At 40.4% G+C, this 18,966-nt stretch overlaps 1 protein-coding gene across 8 annotated transcripts in view; it reads right to left on the bottom strand.

Moving 5' to 3' along the window:
• GPR45 (G protein-coupled receptor 45) overlaps positions 1–18,966 on the bottom strand; it is an 85,048-nt gene that overhangs the window by 50,063 nt on the left and 16,019 nt on the right. For 2 of the 8 annotated variants that reach the window (XR_001517723.2, XR_003042824.1), the window contains 2 exons: positions 7,055–7,185; positions 5,811–6,281 (listed from right to left, as the gene is read on the bottom strand). The exons of 5 other annotated variants lie outside the window; for them this stretch is intronic. The gene's annotated coding sequence lies outside the window, so the exon portion shown is untranslated. Of the gene's footprint in view, positions 1–1,876; positions 5,720–5,810; positions 6,282–7,054; positions 7,186–18,966 lie in introns of those variants that run through there. One more of the 8 variants, XM_015596303.2, reaches the window with a different exon arrangement.

The following is an 18,966-nucleotide window of genomic DNA, read 5'->3' as shown; positions in this document are numbered from 1 at the left end:
TCCTGGAGCTGCCCAGCAGGGGGCAGAGGACTCCCTGAGGACACAACTGGATGTAGCTTGAGTAGGGCCACAAACTGGGGGAGGCGGAGTTTCAGGGAATCTTCTGGGCAGAATGACCTCTGTTATCCAATTTGATGATACCTCAGCTATTGCAGAGCTGAGTCCGCACACTGGGAGCACGGAGGGCTCAAGAGAGGAACAATGAATATCACCGGCACTTCAGCCCAGGAGCGGAGCGAGCCTTGCCTCCAGTCCTCGCTCCAATAACTCGGTTTCCCCCTGTAAGTCCTTGGTGCCTGGAGCAGCCCACGCAGTGCTGGTGCTCCAAGTGAGTGAGTCCGTCACCGTGAAACTCCGCTCCCAGACACAGGCCCTTTAAGAGGTGTCTGCAGCTGCTGCAGCCTCTGTCCCACTCAGCCCCTTGGGACCGGGCAGCCTTGTGTCTTTGCCCTCTCCTGCCTCCTACCATTGCAGGTTGATTTCTTATTTCTTTCCTTAGTTGTAGGGCTTCTGTTCCTCTAGACTCCTCCAGGTAACTCACTTGCTGTTTGCTCCATGTTTCCATCACAACTTTGATGTGGTCACAAGAGAGGATGAACAAAGCCTCCATCATCTACACCATTTTGCCCAGGCTCCCATGCACATTTTTCAACAACCACAATACTATTCTCTCTGCTTTTGTGTATGTTTAAATGTTTCTATCACAATACACACACACACACACACACACACAGATTTATAAAATGCTATTTCAGAAGTCTCTTTACTTCCTTAAATTAATTTGAAATTAAAATAATGTAAAAGTTTTACATGTAATTTGGAGGCTCGAAAAAGAAAAAAAAATAAACTGGAAAAGAATCTCTGTTGTCATATATCATGCAGAAAGTAAACACCAATATTAAAAATCTAGGGAAACCCAAATATTGTTTGACAATACCGTATAGACTGTAATTTTAGTTCTCTTTCATACCATCTCTTTGGTCTGGGGTCTGTAAATGTTTGCCAACATATTTATATTTATATAAATTGCCATAGAAAACAGAATAATTTTTTTTGCTCTTTTTTTAGACTGGCAGGGGGAGAGGGAGGCAGCCTGGGAAAGCAGGAAGCGTGGTGTGCCCGGGGGCAGAGGGAGACTGCCATGAAGGGGCTGCGCCACCCAGGGAACCTCTTGGTGCCTCTCTGGGCGGGGGGCAGTGGAAAGAGCATGGGCGATGGTTATTGGTGAGCCCACCAGATATTCCCCTGCTGGTCTCCAGCCACACCATAGGGTTGCCTCCTCTGCTCCATTGAGGTTGGGTGTGACAAGCGACTTGTGTTGGCCAGAGAACTATGAAGTGTGCACCTCAAGGCCGATTTTAAGGGCAGTGTGAGTCACTGTACTCCTCCCATCTTCCCCTTAGCAGTGGAGCCTCCCTCAGTCTGGGCACTCATCCCCGCATGGTGGTGAAAAAGAGAATAGCCCCGGCCGATCCATGGTGAACATGGAGCATGAACAATAAGTATCCTTTGCCGCTCTATTGGGCTGTTACCAAAGCATAAACCTTGCCCTCCCGACTGATAACACAGGCATGGACTTAGATTTGGGTCAAATCTCTACCACCAACTGTGGGGCTGAGCAAGTCACATATATAACACACGTCAGTGCTTCCAATAAGCTACAGAAAATATTCGTGAGGCTGAAATGAAGGCTAGATGGGAATCTGCCAGTGCGATGTCAGGCACATAGCAGGTGCTCAGTAAAAGCTCATTCTCTGATCTGCTGGTTCCCTTAACGCCTTGGTTTCCTCATCACTAAGATGAAGTCATGCCGTGGGAGCCCATGGTCTCCAAGGGTCCTTCCTGCTCTCATTCTATGAAGGACATAAAGACTCACAGTCACATAGTCGACTCTGACACGAGCTCCTGCATTCATCTTGACAGTGACGAATTGTTTGCGGGAAGACACGGAGTGCCCGACTGTGCCTTCTTCCTTCTTGAAAGAGAGGCAAGATTATTTCTCTGCCTGGGAATCATTTATTATATTCATAAAACACTTGGCAGTCTCTTGCAAATAAATAAGTGCTCAGAGTCGCTGGATGTCCCCCTGAGGCTTCATGGATGTGCATCCAGGTGAGTGGCAGACCTTGAGTAAAGCCACATACGTTTGTTCTTTCGGCTTTTGATTAGCCATTCCGAACACTGGCTGCTCCTTTTCCACTCGCTTATGTGATTAGATCTGCTTGGATGACTGCATTTCAAGGCTTCTTTCCCGGTAAAACTGTTTTGCTCTTTAATAAGCCTAAGGGTACAGCGGGGGTGCCGTAGGAAGCCAGGTCAAACTTGACCTTCCTTTCTCTTTGTAGCATCTTCTTCTCCATCAAGTGCTCTTCTGAGCAGCACAAATATGTTTAGGCTCCCCCCACAGCCAACTTTCCTTCCCCACCCCATTTCTTTAAACTATTCTGCGCTGGGCTCTGCTTTTGGAGCTGAGATTCAGCATGGGGTCTGCCCTCATAAAGTCTAATGGGAAGCAGAATTTTAATGGAAAAATCCACTCACTAATAGAAAATGACAAGGCTTGTAAGAGCTGTGAAAGCAATATCTGCGGTGCAGAGATCAGAGCTGCGTGGGGACCGTGGGGACAGGAGAGGCCTCACCCTCCACACATGCGTGTTCTCCAAGTGTGTGCTTACACTGTCCAGCTTCTCCTCTGGGATCTTACACACTCCTGCCTTGTTGCAAGAATCCCCAAATCTTCACCTCTAATCCCTTATCAGGGCTTCTGGCTTCTATTTCCAGATGCCAGCTATACAACTTACTATTATCCCTTGCAATAATAAAATCAAACTTATATCAAGCATTTACTGTGTGCATGTTTTACATGTATTTATGCAATTCCTCTTATTATCACTATTTTATTTTTGAGGACACCGAGGTGCAGAGGTGGTATATACCTGATCAAGGTCACACTGCCTAGAAGTGGTGGAACCTGGATTTGAACTCTGAGCCCTGATACCAAACCTGGACCCTTCACCACCCTCTATCCCATTGCCACCTGGATGACTCTTGGCACCTCACATTAAAATGTCTAAAACCAAGTTCTTCTTACTTCCCAGCCTCTTATCCATTTACCCTCTCAGAGATATGTCTCTCTTATGACTGCTTTTTCTTTAAGTGGCATCTTAACTTGTCATTTGGCACTTAGACTTGTCACCTTGAGTCATCTTTTACTCCTCCTTCTGCCTCTTCCATCCTTTCTAACCAGTAGCTAAGTTCTGTGACTATTTCCCCTGCAAAATCTTCTAGATCATTATAATAGCTCTAAATAATCCGGTTTCGGCCTCTCTCTTTCCAATTGACCCTGTAAATGACATGCAATATTCTCCCTCCTAAATCATGGGTCTGTTGGGTTCTTCCCTATGGCTTCCTAACAGGTACCACGAATCCTAAGACCAACGTTCCCCGAGACCTCTCTTCTGGGTTGCAAGTCTCTCCCCTGAAATTCACCCATGGGTACTGAAACTCAATATGCCTCAAAGCAAACCGCAACTTTTGCAGCAGAGTCTGCCCTCACCCCGCCTATGCTCCCTTCCTTCCTTTTGCAGCTGAGCCTCAGAGTTTTAGCTGGGCACAAGACATTTCCCATTCTCCCTGCAGCAAGGTATGGCCATGTGACTAAAATCTAGCCAAAAAGATGTGAGCAAAAGGGATGCTAGGAACTTGTGGGTCATGACCTTAAAGGGAAGAGGTGCACTCTCCTTCCATTGCACCGGGGCCAGTAGACTTGGTGGTCAGCCATCTGGGACTGTGCAGATCTCTGAACAAGGCAGAGGAGCCTGTGTGCCAACCATGGAACTGCCATGTTAGTTCTGAACCACTTACACTAAGTTTTACATGATGCGGGAGGCTTCGTAAGGAAGAAATGGGTACGTCTGGGTGTTTTTATGCTAGTTTTGATCAAGAGTGGAAGGTTGTGAAAAGATATGACAGGAAGAGTATGAGCTAAAGATAATAAACTGGGGAAACTTAGCAGGCCTTTCCTTCAGATTCCTCTGTGTCCCTTTATCTTCCCAGTTAAGAATACTCCTTTCTCCAGTGTAGGGAGAGCACCTCTCACATGAAGGTTTTGACCTGCTTCAGGAGAAGGTCAGATGTCGTTCTAGTACATGACATTCTTCAATTTTTTTTCCTCTTGAAATTGTCAATATGTTAAAGTGCTACCTTTGGAGGTAGCATGTCCTGAACCCCATTAGTGTGTACGTATTTTGTTTTGATCTTTGTTTAAATCACCAAATCTGTATCCTAATAATACATCGCCCTTTCCCCTCTCCACATCTAGATTCCTCCCTCTGTTTAATGACCCCGTATCCCAAGCTGCTTAAACCAGAGACCTGGGCACCACCGGCTGACTCCCTCACCCTCTACCTCTAATTCCACTTCTAAATATTTCTCAGACACGTCCCTCCTTTCTACCTTTACTGCCTCAGCCTTAGCACGGCCTCCTTTCCAGCCAGATTGTTGCCAACCCCTGGTGCTCAGGTCCTTTTCACCCTCTCCAAACTCCCAGATTATTCCAGCCAGTACCCTAGTTCCCTCAATGACCAAAACCAGAATGCAGGACAAATTACCCGTTATCTTCAACAAGTGCCAGGGGACAAGTGGAGAGAGGAGCAACTGTTACCTATTTAACAAGACTTAAGAACTTATCGACAAAATGCAACTGTTGATCTGGTTTGTATCTAACACACCACTGTTAAAAAACATCTCGGAGCCAACTGGGGAAAATTGAAAACTAGCTGAATGTTAGATGATGTTTGGAGTTATTGTTAACTTTTAAATGGTTATAATACTATTGAAGTGTGTTTAAGAAGATTCTTTTTCTCTTAGAGATATATGCTTAAGTATCAACTAAAATGACAGGATGTCTGGGGTTTTGTTTACAATAACCCAAAGGGTGAAGCAGGGAGCAGTGGCAAAATATAAATGAGACAAGACTAGCTCTATGTTGACTCTCAAACCTGGATAATGAGTATGAGGAGATTTGTTATACTATTTTATTTTTGCATATGTTTTAACATTTCCATAGGAAATGTTTTTTTAAAAAACTAAAAGAAAAAAAGTGTGCAATAAATCCTGGATGAACCCTACTGCCTTCACAGTCATGTACTGGGGGCGCCCTTCAAGTGAGGCCCTGTAGGCTACAATGCCTCAGCCCTGGCTTCTCCCATCTAAACTCCTGTCACTCCCCAAACTCATCTGGGCCTCCAGCCTTGCCAAGGTCATTGTTGCCCCAGGCCATGCCCTGTCACAGCCCCGAACTTTGCAAACGTTCTCAAACCTGCTCGAAATATTCTTTCCTTGCCTGCTATCTCTCAGCTCCCTCAATAACTCTGTTGGGCTCTGTGCGTGTTTTTAAACACAATAGTATAAACGGAGCCACTTTAAAATGGAGCCGGAACTGCCAGGACAAAGAAACTGTCTTGCACATATGCCTCAAACGTTTAGAATGTTGAAACAGGGCAAAATAACCTTTGGACTGGGCCTAGGGCAATACTGTGTCCCAAAGACTGTTTGCAAAGATAACGAGGAAGCAGTTATTATGACTACTAGACCGATGACCAGTGGACTGCTGGCTACTGGACTAAAAATTAAGAACCTTGTTTAGAATTAACATCACTCTGCTATTTTATCTGCACCAATAGAAAAGAAATGTCTTCCTTCTGTTGATGTAATTGTTCCCCTTCCCTTTCTCATAAATACCGTTTGTCTTTGTCTCTTAATCAGGCTTCTGCCTGAATCAGTGCTTCCCAAATAGCTATTCTTATTGATCTCAATAAACACTTGTTGCCTCTCACTTCAAAAGGCCTTTTATTTTTTAGGCTAGCACTTTCTATGACCACCCCCACGCCATCACCCGCACAAGTGTCTAGGGCTCTATCCTTGCCTCCCGGAGTACTCCAACACATCTCAATCACAACTCAGAACTGAGTCCATTTGCCACCTTCTGTCTTTCCCTCTAGAGCCTGAGCTCCCAGGAGATGGTAATTCTGACTTATGACTACTGTTTCCACATGGCTAGCACTGCCTTGGTTCACAGCAAGTATCAATACATGATCAGAATGGGTTCAGGAGAAAAAGGCTAAGCTGAGAAAGCAGTCACTTCAACATGGATAAGGTGGAAGCAAGAGTGCAGGATCACTCGTTCTGAAGAAACACACAGGACAACAGGATGAAGGAGGGCTTCCCGGTGCCGCGTAGACCACCTCTGGTAATCACAAGGTCGGGGGACGAGTTTCAACCTGGTGTTAGAAATAAGACAACAGGTCCAAAATGGAGTCACTTATGCTAAGGCCCACATCACTAAACCGGGATTAGTTTCTGCCTCTCCCCAAAATCAAATCTTAAACTAGTCAATCAAGAATCATCTGAGCAGTACCTGCGAGGTCTTCTGCCTAATGGGTCCCTGCCATCCCCTAAAGGAACGTGACCTTGCCACTACTAATCCATTTTGTGCTTGTCCTGCTCCCTTCTGCTCATAAAAGTCTTCTATGCTGTACAGCTCCTCAGACCTCCTTCCCATCTGCTAGCCAGAATGCTGCCTGGTTCATGAATCCTGAATAAAGTCAGTATGATCTTTATTATTTATTCAGTTGAATTCTATATTTTAAATACTGGAGACAACATTTTTTTTTTTTTTGAAAAGACACTAATTTTGGCTGCCAAGTGTCTTTAAAAATGAGGAGAACAGCCCATGAAAATGTCTCTGCTGAGAATTTGTTTTTCCAAAATGAAGCCCGGGCAGCTCAGGGCCTGGCAGTGACAGGTGGGTGGGCCGTCTGCCCTCTTAACATGAGCTGTCTGCACAGCATCAGCGCCTCTATTCTGTTCTGTCAGCAGAAGAAAACTTCCAAGCAGCAAGGATAGGAGCCTTCTGCCCTCTGGAAGTCTGAACTATAAATATCTGTGGAGACAGATTTCTCCACAGGGAACAAAAAGAGAGAAATTTGTGATAAAAAATAAGAAAGTGCTTCATATCTCTTCAGTGAACAGGATTCCGATTATCGTCACTCACCTTTGGGCTGCACAGTGCAATCCGTTTACAATTTCTTATAAATCCTTTAACTCTGCAAAATTCTTCCCAAATATGTTGCCATTTCCCTTTGCTCTTTCGTGCGAGTGGAAACCACTCCGTTCACTTCCGGCCTCAATAAAATGAAAGAAAGAAAGAAAAAAAAAAAAAAAAACAAGATACCAAACATTCCAGGTCCTGCCTCAGTTGCTTGTCTGATTTGGGACTTGAGAAAGAGGAAATTATATTGAAGTAGAGGAGGCAAAAAAAATGTTATTTATTAGATGTGGGTCAGTGGTCAGTTGTGGCTGTTGCAGGCTCTCTTGGTGGCAAGCTGAGCACTGAGATGCAGCCCTGAATGAAATGCAGAGCCCATCTTTGGTGCTTACAGTAATGTGGAGAACTCAGACGTTGACCAATGTGGGCACGACAGTTCACTCAAGCCAACTCAGATGTCTGAGGTCAATTCAGAAATAAGGCATGAAAGAAAAAGCAACTTGTAAATCAGGCTGAGCTTCTAGGGCCAAGCCCAGCATTGAATCCTTCATTACCATTGGCTCCTCTCTCAAGGCTCACACAAATGTTTGACAAAGGAATAAGTGGATGAAAGAGATGATGTCTTCTAAAAAACTCATTTTTCTGTCCACGGAGCTTTGGTCATCTGGTCTGCCACTAGTCTGTTATTAAATTAGTAATTGCCTGACAATAACTCCACCTGTAAATACTATATCCATGAAAAGTTCCACCTACAGGGAGAGGGAGGGGGAGGTAAGGAGTTATTTGTTGAATATACGCTACATGCATTAGAAGTGCTATTTCATTTACTCTTACAGCAGCTCTGTAAGGCATTTTGTCATTATACCCCTCCTCTTTTACAGATGAGCAGGTAGAGGTTAAGACTGGTTACGTAACTTGTGCCAGATCATACAGAGAGAAGGGGAGGGCAGATTCAGGCCCTGCTCTTTCTAGAATGCCATGACTTCAAATTTGCTCCAACAGGGCGAGAAAGACTTATTAACTTTACTGGATGTTTCATAGCTAAAATCAAATAACTATTGATAATCGCAGTCTTTTCTCAATTTGCATGAAGAGTTAATGGACAGAATTTTCCTAATCTCATGTTTTTCTCCTATTACTCTTCCTTAGCTTTGGTGCCTGAGCCCTTTATTTGATAGTGACACCGGCTGTCCTAAAAGGAATGAAAAACAGGAAAAGATCATCATCAACAACTATTCACGCTTCAGTCAGTAGATTTTCTTTTATTATGGAAGGAATGCTTCCAATTTTGATTTTATATTGAATTTGTGTTCCAAGAGCTTTGGGGCTCATGGGAGAGTTACATGCACAAAGTTCATTAACCAAGTGTTTGGACTGGATGTCCTGAAGATGGCTGTCCATCCGAGGGGGAACCGCAAGATGAAACTCGGCTCCAAATTAGCAAGAACACGCCAGGGCAATGAAATGAATTTCCTGTTCAGAAGTAGGTGGTCACCTTCTCTCCTCACCTTCAGCAAGTCACTTGTCTATACCAGTTTCTATTAGGAACAGAAAGTCTTTGGTCACTCGATAAATCACTGATTTTCCACAGAAGACATGTTCCTTTCATTAAAGAAGGAGGAAAATCAGGCCGCTGCCTTAGAGCTATAGAACAGTATTGTTATGCTGCAAACAATTATATAAAATCCAGTCTCACTGAGAAGCATCCTCCCAGGATGAGAGGAAAAGAAAAAAATAAAGAGCTTTTGAAAACTGTCAGGTCTCAGGCTTTGCAGCCCTGTGGAGAGGCCATCTTTTCTCTTTCCTAGAGCCATTCATTCAGTGATCCCTTTATTTACTTATCCCACATTTTTTCAGTCCCCACTCTGTGCTGTGAAGTACATTGCAAAGCTCTAGGATGACAGAAACTTCCTGCCATTAGGCAGTTCACAGCCTGGTAGGGAGAATTATTACAACACTGTGTCCCATAGGCTCTCCTAGTGGATCAAGGGTGCTAGGAGGGGGCCACAGAGGAGTGAGGTGCTTGTGGAGAAAAGTTGTTGTACCTCCACATTGTAATGATGCCCCAAAGATATGGCACGAGAAACAAAAGAAAAAACAGATAGGTTGGTCTTCATCAAAATCAAAACCTTTTATGCACCAAAGGACACTATCGACAGAGTGAAAAGACCAATGGGAAATATTTGCAAAGCAGGTATTTAACAGGAAATTAATATCCAGAATGTACGAAGAACTCCTACAGCTCAACCGCAACAAACGACTGATTTAAAAAATGGGCAAAGGACTAGAATAGACATTTCTTGAAAAAAGATATACAAATGGCCAACTAAGCATATGAAAAGATGCTCAGCATCACTAATGATTAGGAAAGATTAGGAAAATGCCTAATCAGGATGGCTACTATAAGAAAAAATAGCAAGTTTGGGGAAGGATACGGAGAAAGTGGAGTGCTTATGCCTTGCTGGTGGGATGCACAATGGTGGAGCCACAGTGGAAAGCAGCATGGAGGCTCCTCAAAAAGTTAAAAATAAGATTACGATACAATCCAGCAATTCCATTTGTGGGCATACACCCAAAACAACTGAAAGCAGAAACTCAAACAGATATATGTATGTGTGTGTACACACACACACACACACACACACACACACACACAGACCCATGTTCATAGCAGCATCATTCACAATAACCAAAAGGTAGAAGCAACCCAAGTGCCCATCAACAGGTGAATGGATAAACAAATTGTAGCCTGTACATTAATGGAGTATTATTCAGCCTTGAAAAAGAAGGAAATTCTGACACATGCTACAACATGAATAAATTTGAGGATATTATAAGTGAAATAAGCTAGTCACAAAAAGACAAATACTATATGATTCCACTTACATTATGTCCTTAGAACAGTCAAATTCATCGAAACAGAAAGTAGAATGGTGGTTACCAAAGGCTGGGGGATGGGGAGTTAGTGTTTAGTGGGTTCAGGGTTTCAGGCTGAGAAGATGAAAAAGTTATGGAGCTGGACGCCAGTGACAGTGTATGGCAATGTGAATATATTTAAGGCCACTGAACGGTAGGCCTAAAAATGGTTAGACTGGTAAATTTTATGTTGTTTTACCACAATTTAAAAAAGAAAAAAAGAATCTCTAAGTCAGAGATAGTGTCCCTCTGAATTATTTTACCCTTTCCCACAATGAAGAGCACGGTATCCTTTTCTCATTCAAATAAACAAAGGCACACACATTCTGTGTGAGAAGGGGTGTCCGTTTATTTTCATCCATTCAAGAACCTTTTCAATATGTACTGACCATCTCCTATGGGCTGGATGCTTTCTAGGCACTGGGGTTAGAGCAGAGAACAAAAATGAGCAGAGAACAAAAACGGGCAGAAATCCTTGCATTTCTGTGGATCTGTCTGAAATCTAAGATTGTGCCAGTGAGGGGCCCAGCAGGAAAGAGATGGCACACTCAAATTTGGGTCATTTGAAGGGGGTCAATGAAAGGACTCTACAAAGATATGGACAGATGTAGGTGGACCACATGGGAGTAGTTCCGAAGCCCAAGCAATAACGGCCATGTTACCACTGACAGGCTGAAGGGCCGAGGGCAGGGAGCAAATACTGGGACTCAAGAAAAGAAAATGGCAAGAAAGATTGTCATGAGAGAAACAGTGCATTTGGTGGAGGGTCACAGGCACCCAAGGCTACCCCACAGTCAGCGAGTAAATAGCTAACCTCACTCTCCTCCTTACTTTGGTCCCAATAGTTCCTTAATAGCCAAACCCAAGCAGATGACAGAGTGCAAAAGAGCCCTTTGCTGCAGAGTACAAACCACTCCGCAGAGTGGAATATGGGAAGGAAGTACCCAGAGGGGCAGACAAACGATGTTTCACACCGTGAAGAAAACTAGATTGGGGACCATGCTGGGCCTCAGCTCCAGGAAGCTGACTCAAGGCCAGGCAGTCTCCTAGGAAGCAGACAATGCCAGTCCATGGGGAATCTGGGAATTCTCCTATCTTTAAGCCATTTCAGGGAATCGGGCTCAGCTATTCCCAGTATGAGATTTGATGAAGAGACCAAGGCAATTTTTGTATAATCTGAGCAGACAGGGTTAGATCCTTTGAAGTATCCTGAACCAAAAAGTTTGGCCTAACTCAAAACCCAAACCACATCAAGACTGGATTATTCAGCAACAGTCACTTCCTATCCCCATCCACCTTGGGTGGGGCCCTCTTCTCTGCCCAAGGTATTACTTGACACTTGCTTTGCAAAGGAATCTTAGCAGACTTGAGCAAGTGATGGATTGTAACATGCTCTGAAAATTGTGCCCTGGATAGCTGTGACCCTCACCCTGGGCCCCCAAAAGAACACGGGTAGGACAGATCCAAACTCAAACCAACCTGATTAAGAATCTTAGCTTTACAATGCTCTGCTAAGGAAACGAGACTGAGAAATTAAGTGGCTTATCTAAGGTAACATATCTAACTAATTAATTGAAGATCTGGCTGTGGAATCCTGTTGTTTCAAAGTGCAATCCAATATTTTGAAAACCCTTGCTTTCTCCGGTGCAATAAGAGCGTTCCAGGAAGCTTCGCCTATGCTAATATCAGTCCTGCTCCATTGACAACCCGGAGCCCGTAGTCCTCCTGCCAGCAACTCTTCCTCTTCTTCCTTCCTCATAAATATCCTATTTTCTCCTTTTTGTCCCACGCTCTTTCTTAGCAGCTTCACTAGGACCTGCAGCTTAATTTAGCCTCATCTCATCACTAACCCCTGGCAACCGTGAAATTGTTCTCCATTTTTATAATTTTGTTGAAAATATTATTCAAATGGAATCATTCAGTGTATGATCTGCTGAGATGGGGTTTTTATGTTTTCGGTGTACAAGTCACTCAGAACAACACCCTGGGAATCAATCCAACTTGTTTCCTGTATCATTAGTTCATTTCTTTTTATTGCTACGTAGTATTCCACGGTGTGAATGCATCACAATATTTAACCATTCACTTATTCCAGTTTTTGACTTACATCTAAAGCAGCTATGAACAATAGTGTGCAGGATTTGCGTGCACATGTTCTCATCACTCTGAGATAAGTGCCGAGCAGTGAGGGTGCTGGGATGTAGAGTAAGCATATGTTTAGATTTTTGTTTTTCTCTCAGTTTTATAGCTATATAATTGATGTACAGCACTGTATAAGCTTAAGGTGTACAGCATAACTACTTGATTTACATATGTTGTGGAATAACTACCATATTAAATTAATATCCATCGCCTCACATAGACACAAAACAAAAAACAAAGCCAAACAAAAATGTAAATTTTTTCTCTTATAATGATAACTTTCAAGATTTACTGTCTTAGCAACTCTCAAATCTACCGTACAGCAGTGTTAACTAGTCATCTTTATCTATAACTAGAAGTCTGTAGCTTTTGATCATCATCATCCAATTCCCCCACCTCTGATAACTACAAACCTGATCTCTTTTTCTATGAGGTTTTTTGGGGTGTTTTAAGATTCTACTTATAAGTGAGATCACACAGTGCTTGTCTTTTTCTGTCTGACTTATTTCACTTATGTTTAGCTTTTTAAGAAACTGCAAAACTGTTTTCTAGAGTGGCTATAACATCTTACATTCCCATCAGCAATGTATGAGAGATACAGTTGCTCTGCCTCTCTCCAGTATTTGATATTATTGGTATATTTTATATCATTTTGCTGGGTGTGTGGTGATAGCTCATCCAGGTCTGAATTTGCATTTCCCTAACAGTTGGTGATGCTGAATATTTTTTCATGCGTTTGTGTGCCATAAATATATCCTCTTTAGTGAAATGTCTCTTTACGTTAGTCTGTTTTCCAATTAGATTATTTGTTTTTATACTGCTGACTTTTGAAAGATTTTATTCTAGGTAAGAGTCCTTCGTCAGGTATGAGGTTGTAAATATTTTCTTCTAGTCTATAGCTTGTCTTTTCATCTTTTTAATCTCTATCAAGCCTTATCTTTTCTTTTTTTTTTTTTTTTAGGTTTTATAGGGTTATGTTGAAATTCATGTTCCACTTTGAGTTAATTTCTGATAACTCGTAAGATTTAAGTCAAGGCTATTTTTTTTCTTTTTGCTTGTGGATATCCAATTGTTCTAGCACCATTTGTTGAAAAGATAATTTTTCCATTAAATTATTTTTTAATCTTTTTCAAAAATTAGTGCTATACTAGTGTGGGTCTCCTTCTGGGTATTCTATTCTGTCCCATTGGTCTATGTGTCCATCTTTCCGCCAATACCACCCAAGCTTGAATTGTCACAGATACATAATGTCTTGATATTGGGTAGATTAACTCCTCCCATTTTATTCTTTTTCTTTTCAGAGTTGTTTAGTTATTTTAGTTCCTTTGACTGTTCATATAAATTTTAGAATAATCTTTCTATATCCACAAAAGAACTGCCTGAGATTTTGATAAAAATTGTATTAAACATGCACATCAGTTTAGAAAATATTAACATCTTTACTAAGTTGAGTATTACAAACCATGAACACAGTATGTTTTTCCATTTATTTAGATTTTCTTTGATTTCTTTCATCAGCGTTTTGCTGTTTTTTGCATATAAATCTTATATATGGTTTTAAATGTTTAAGTATCTCTTTTTATGAGTGATTGTAAACGGTAATGTATTTTTAAGTTTAGCTTCCAAGTGTTCATTGCTGGTATGTAGAAATACAAATGATTTTTATTTGTTATTGGTTCTATGAGAGTTTTTGGAGATTCTTTGGGATTTTCTATATAGCCACTGATCTGATCTGTAAATAAGGACAATTTTATTTATTCTTTTTTAATCTGGGTGCCTGCTTTTTCTTTTTTGCTGTATTACATTTGCTAGAACTCTTAGTACTGAGGTAAAATAGGCATGGTGAGAGCAGACATCCTTGTCTTTAATCTTTCAGGAGAAAGCATTCAGTCCTTCACCGTTAAGTACGAGGTCAGCTGTAGGATTTTTAGAGATGTTTTTATCAAGCTGGGGAAGTTCCCCTCTCTTCCTTGTTTCTGAGAGTTTTATTGTAAATGGGTATTAGATTTTTGTCAAGTACTTTTTCTGCAGCAATTGATACGATTATATGATTTTTCTTCGTTAGCCTGTTAATATGGTGAATTATATTATTTGGTTTTCAAATAATTTATTTTGAAATTTATTTTATTATTTTGACCTAGCCTTTCCTACCTGGAATAAACCCCACTTAGTTATAATATATAATTATTTTCTTATATTGCTGAATTATATTTGCTAATAATTTATAAAAGAATTTTGCGCCCATATTCATAGGGTTTAGCTTTTCTTTTTTGTACTGCTGTTTTCTGATTTGGATATCAGGGTAATAATGACTTCATTTAAAAAATTACAGTGTTCCCTCCTCTTCTATTTTCAGGAAGACATTGGGTAGAACTGGCGTTAATTCTTTAAATGTTTGGTAGAAGTCTCCGGTGAAATCATCACAGCCTAGAGGTTTCTTTTTCAAGAAATATTAAATTAGAAATTCAATTTCTTAATAGTTACAGGGCTATTCAAACTATTATTTCATATTGGGGTAGTTGTGGTAGTTTGTGTTTTTTAAGAAATTGGTCCATTTCATCTAAGTTATCATATATATGTAGCTTTATATTTATGCACTCTGCTCATTGACGCATAACATTTAAAATTGTTATATCGTCTTGTTTTATTAATCCTTTTATCATGATGTAATGTCTCTCTCTGTCCCTGGTAATTTTCTTTGCTCTGACTCCACTTTACCCAAAACTAATAGAATGACTTCTGCTTTTTAAAATTAATGTTAGCATGCTATAACCTTTATCATCATGTTACTTTCAACTTACCTATATTGTTACATTTGAAGTGAATTTCTTGTACATAGCGAAAAATAAATCATGTTTTTTAGTCCACTCTGTTAATCTGTTTTTTCCTTGGTATATTTAGACCATTTACAGTTAATGAATTATTATTGATATGTTAGGGCTTAAGTCTGCCATTTTGTGCTTTTGTTTAGTTGCTCACTCTGTTGTTTGTCTTTCTGTTCCTCCTTTTTTCTTCCTGTGGGTTCCTAGAATATTTCTTGAATTCCATTTTGATTTGTTCAAAGTGTTTTTCTATCTATCTACCTACATAAATCTATCTGTCTGTCTGTCTATCTATCTATCATTTATATCTATGTATATATTTAGTGGGTGTTGTAGATATTACATTATTTATACATAACTTATCACAGTCTACCAGTTTAAGTGAAGTGTACAAAATTAACACTCTTTATGTCTCTTTACCCTCCCCCATTTATAATATAATTGTCTTAAGTTTTTCTTCCATGTGCTCTGCAAACCATATTAGATCATGTTATAATTTATGTTTTCACTATCATATATAATGTAGAAAATTCAGGAGAAAAAGGTTTACGCTTAGTGTATTTACTCATATTTTTGCTTACTATCTTCTCTTTATGTTCTCCGATTTCTTCTTTTTCATTTCCTTTCTGTTTAGAGAACTTCCTTTAGCCATTATTTAGGGTAGTTCTGTATTCTATTTTTAGGGTATGTCCACAAATTCTCTGAGTTTTCCTTCATCTGATAACATCTTGATTTCTCCTTCATTGCAGAAATATTTTCACTAGATAGAGAATTCTAGGTTGTTAGTGCTTTTCTTTCAAGATTAAAAAAACATATATTGTGCCACTGCCTTCTGATTCCATGGTTTCTGATGAGAAATTTGCTATCATTCAAGTTGTTTTCCCCTATAGGTAAGGCATCATCTTCCTCTGGCTACATTAAAATATTTTTTCTTTGCATTTAGTTTTCAGAAGTTTAACTATGATGTTTTGGTATTTATTTCTCTGGGATTTTTCTCAGCTTCTTGAATCTATAGGTTTATATCTTTTGTCAAAGATGGGTAATTTTTCAACCATTATTTCTTTGGGAACTTTTCGAGCCCTGCCCTTTCTCTCCTCTTCTATTGGAGTCCAAATACATGAATGGTAGATCTTTTTTTATAGTCCCACAAACCCCTAAGCCTATTTTCTTTCTCCTTCCTTCCTTCCTTCCTTCCTTCTTTCTCTTTCTTTCTCTCTCTCTTTCTTCTTCTTCTTCATCTTCTTCTTCTTCTCCTTCTTCTTCTTCCTCCTCCTCCTTCTTCCTCTTCTTCTTCTTCTCCTTCTTCTTCTTCCTCCTCCTCCTTCTTCCTCTTCTTCTTCTTCTCCTTCTTCTTCTTCCTCCTCCTCCTTCTTCCTCTTCTTCTTCTTCTCCTTCTTCTTCTTCCTCCTCCTCCTTCTTCCTCTTCTTCTTCTTCTCCTTCTTCTTCTTCCTCCTCCTCCTTCTTCCTCTTCTTCTTCTTCTCCTTCTTCTTCTTCCTCCTCCTCCTTCTTCCTCTTCTTCTTCTTCTCCTTCTTCTTCTTCCTCCTCCTCCTTCTTCCTCTTCTTCTTCTTCTCCTTCTTCTTCTTCCTCCTCCTCCTTCTTCCTCTTCTTCTTCTTCTCCTTCTTCTTCTTCCTCCTCCTCCTTCTTCCTCTTCTTCTTCTTCTCCTTCTTCTTCTTCCTCCTCCTCCTTCTTCCTCTTCTTCTTCTTCTCCTTCTTCTTCTTCCTCCTCCTCCTTCTTCCTCTTCTTCTTCTTCTCCTTCTTCTTCTTCCTCCTCCTCCTTCTTCCTCTTCTTCTTCTTCTCCTTCTTCTTCTTCCTCCTCCTCCTTCTTCCTCTTCTTCTTCTTCTCCTTCTTCTTCTTCCTCCTCCTCCTTCTTCCTCTTCTTCTTCTTCTCCTTCTTCTTCTTCCTCCTCCTCCTTCTTCCTCTTCTTCTTCTTCTCCTTCTTCTTCTTCCTCCTCCTCCTTCTTCCTCTTCTTCTTCTTCTCCTTCTTCTTCTTCCTCCTCCTCCTTCTTCCTCTTCTTCTTCTTCTCTTCCCTTCCTTCCTTCTTTCCTTCTTTCCTTCTTTTCTTTATTTTTCTTTCTTTTTTTTCTGTCTATATCCTCTGTTATTCATATGGAAGAAATTTCTATTTCTTTATCTTCAAGTTCACTGATTTTTTTCCCTCCTCTCTCTCCTCCATTCTGCTGTTGAGCTCATCCATTGAGATTTTTCTTTTATTTATTGTGGATTTAGTTCTAAAATTTCCATTTTATTTCTCTTTACATTCCCTATTTCTTCAATGAGATTTTCTATTTTTTTTTTCATTTATTTCATATGTGTTCATAATTTCTTGGAGCATTTTTATAATTGGTTTAAAATGCTTGTCAGATAATTCTAACATGTGCATCTTGGTGTTGGCATGTTTGATTTTTTTCATTCGAGTTGAGAGTTTCATGATTTTTTGCATGATGAGTAATTTTTGACCAAAACCTAGACAAATACATTGGAGTATTATGTTATGAGACTCTGGAATTCAAGAGGCAAAATAAAATCCTAGGAATTAACTGCCATGTCAGTCTTCAAGTCCCAAGGTCCCTAGTAGGTTTATCTTCTTCTCTCTATTTTTCAGTCTTTTTATGTTTAATCTATACATAATGTCCAGACATTTAGCTCTACTTAGCAGGAAGGATAAGGACAATTACTTTTACTCTTTCTTTCTGGAAGCAGAAACCCATATTTATTTTCATTGAACCATCTTTTTTCTTGTCCAGGAGTCATATCTGGCTCTTTCGTTTCCAACATTAGGACAATATTTGAAGATTCCACATTTTAACACTCCTGGAATTGAAAATATGCTCCTTTCATGGTCCATGCCTTTGCCCTGTTCAAAAACTCATTCTCTATTGCATTAATTATTTAAATGGCATCCTAATTAGTCTTTAAATTGACAGCCTATCATTTCTTCCATCTCTTCTACAAATTGCCAACAGTTTTTTGTTGTTGTTTGTTTGTTTGTTTGTTGTTGTTGGTTTTTTTAAGCATAAATCTTTTCCTCCATAGCATTTGAGAGGTCATCACTGGCTACTTAGTCAAACTCAAAATCTTTAGCTTGGGGTTCAAAGTCATTAATAAAATGGCTCAACTTCCCATTGACAGTCTTACCTTTCCCCACTTTCACACACAGTCTGATGCTGCAGTTCAAATGCACCATTTCGGGATCCCAGATACCCAGAGTGCAGTTTGATCCCAGGCACTCACTCATGTTTTTCCTCTGCATGGACCGCCCTTCCTTGTCCATTATCTCAAGGAAGATTTCCAAGTCAGAACTGATGCCTTTTCCGTACTGACAACTATAGACTTTTGCTCATGTCTCTCTTTACACCTATTTTCAATCCATTTAATAATTATAAGACAGAATCTATGGTCCTTGCAGGGTATCTCCTCCTCGAAATCAAGCTTTCTTTGCTCAGTGGTCCAGGAAGGAGAGCAGACTCATCAGTGGCTGGCGAGACTGGAGGTGGCTTCATCAGGAAGCAGGCAGTATGGCAATGATGCATTAGTTTACTTCTAGAAAATAGGACAGTTTCAGAAAATTCTATTTGGCCCTGGGCTTCCCTGAAGGTCAAGGGAAAAAAAACTTTAGAGTACATCTTACGTATTTGTCTTGAAATTTATTTTGTAGACTCTTTAGAGCAAAGCTCCCTTGTCCTTCAATAGATCTACCTGTCATGTCTGTAATATGGACAGTTCATACTTTGAGGTACAGGTGCTTTCTCTGTAAGGGGGATGGTGGCAGCATGATGAATGGGAGAAGAGAGAAACTGTTTGGGTTTAAATCTTAGCTCTGCTGCTCATAGCTATGTAAACCCTGGACAAATTATTTAACTTGTTTGTACCTCAGATTCCTCATCTGTAAAATAGGGATAATTATAGATGCTACACAGAATCACATTAAATGCTTGGCTATAACCAGAAATAAGAAAATATGACAAAGGAAAAAATCTCACAGGTAAAGTCAAATATTTAATAAATACAGTAGATCAGACATTTAAA

The sequence above is a fragment of the Pteropus alecto genome, unplaced genomic scaffold (assembly GCF_000325575.1).
Source record: "Pteropus alecto unplaced genomic scaffold, ASM32557v1 scaffold288, whole genome shotgun sequence".
NCBI lineage: Eukaryota > Metazoa > Chordata > Mammalia > Chiroptera > Pteropodidae > Pteropus > Pteropus alecto.
The sequence above is the reverse complement of the archived record's forward strand: the minus strand, read 5'-3'. Positions and strand labels throughout refer to the sequence as shown.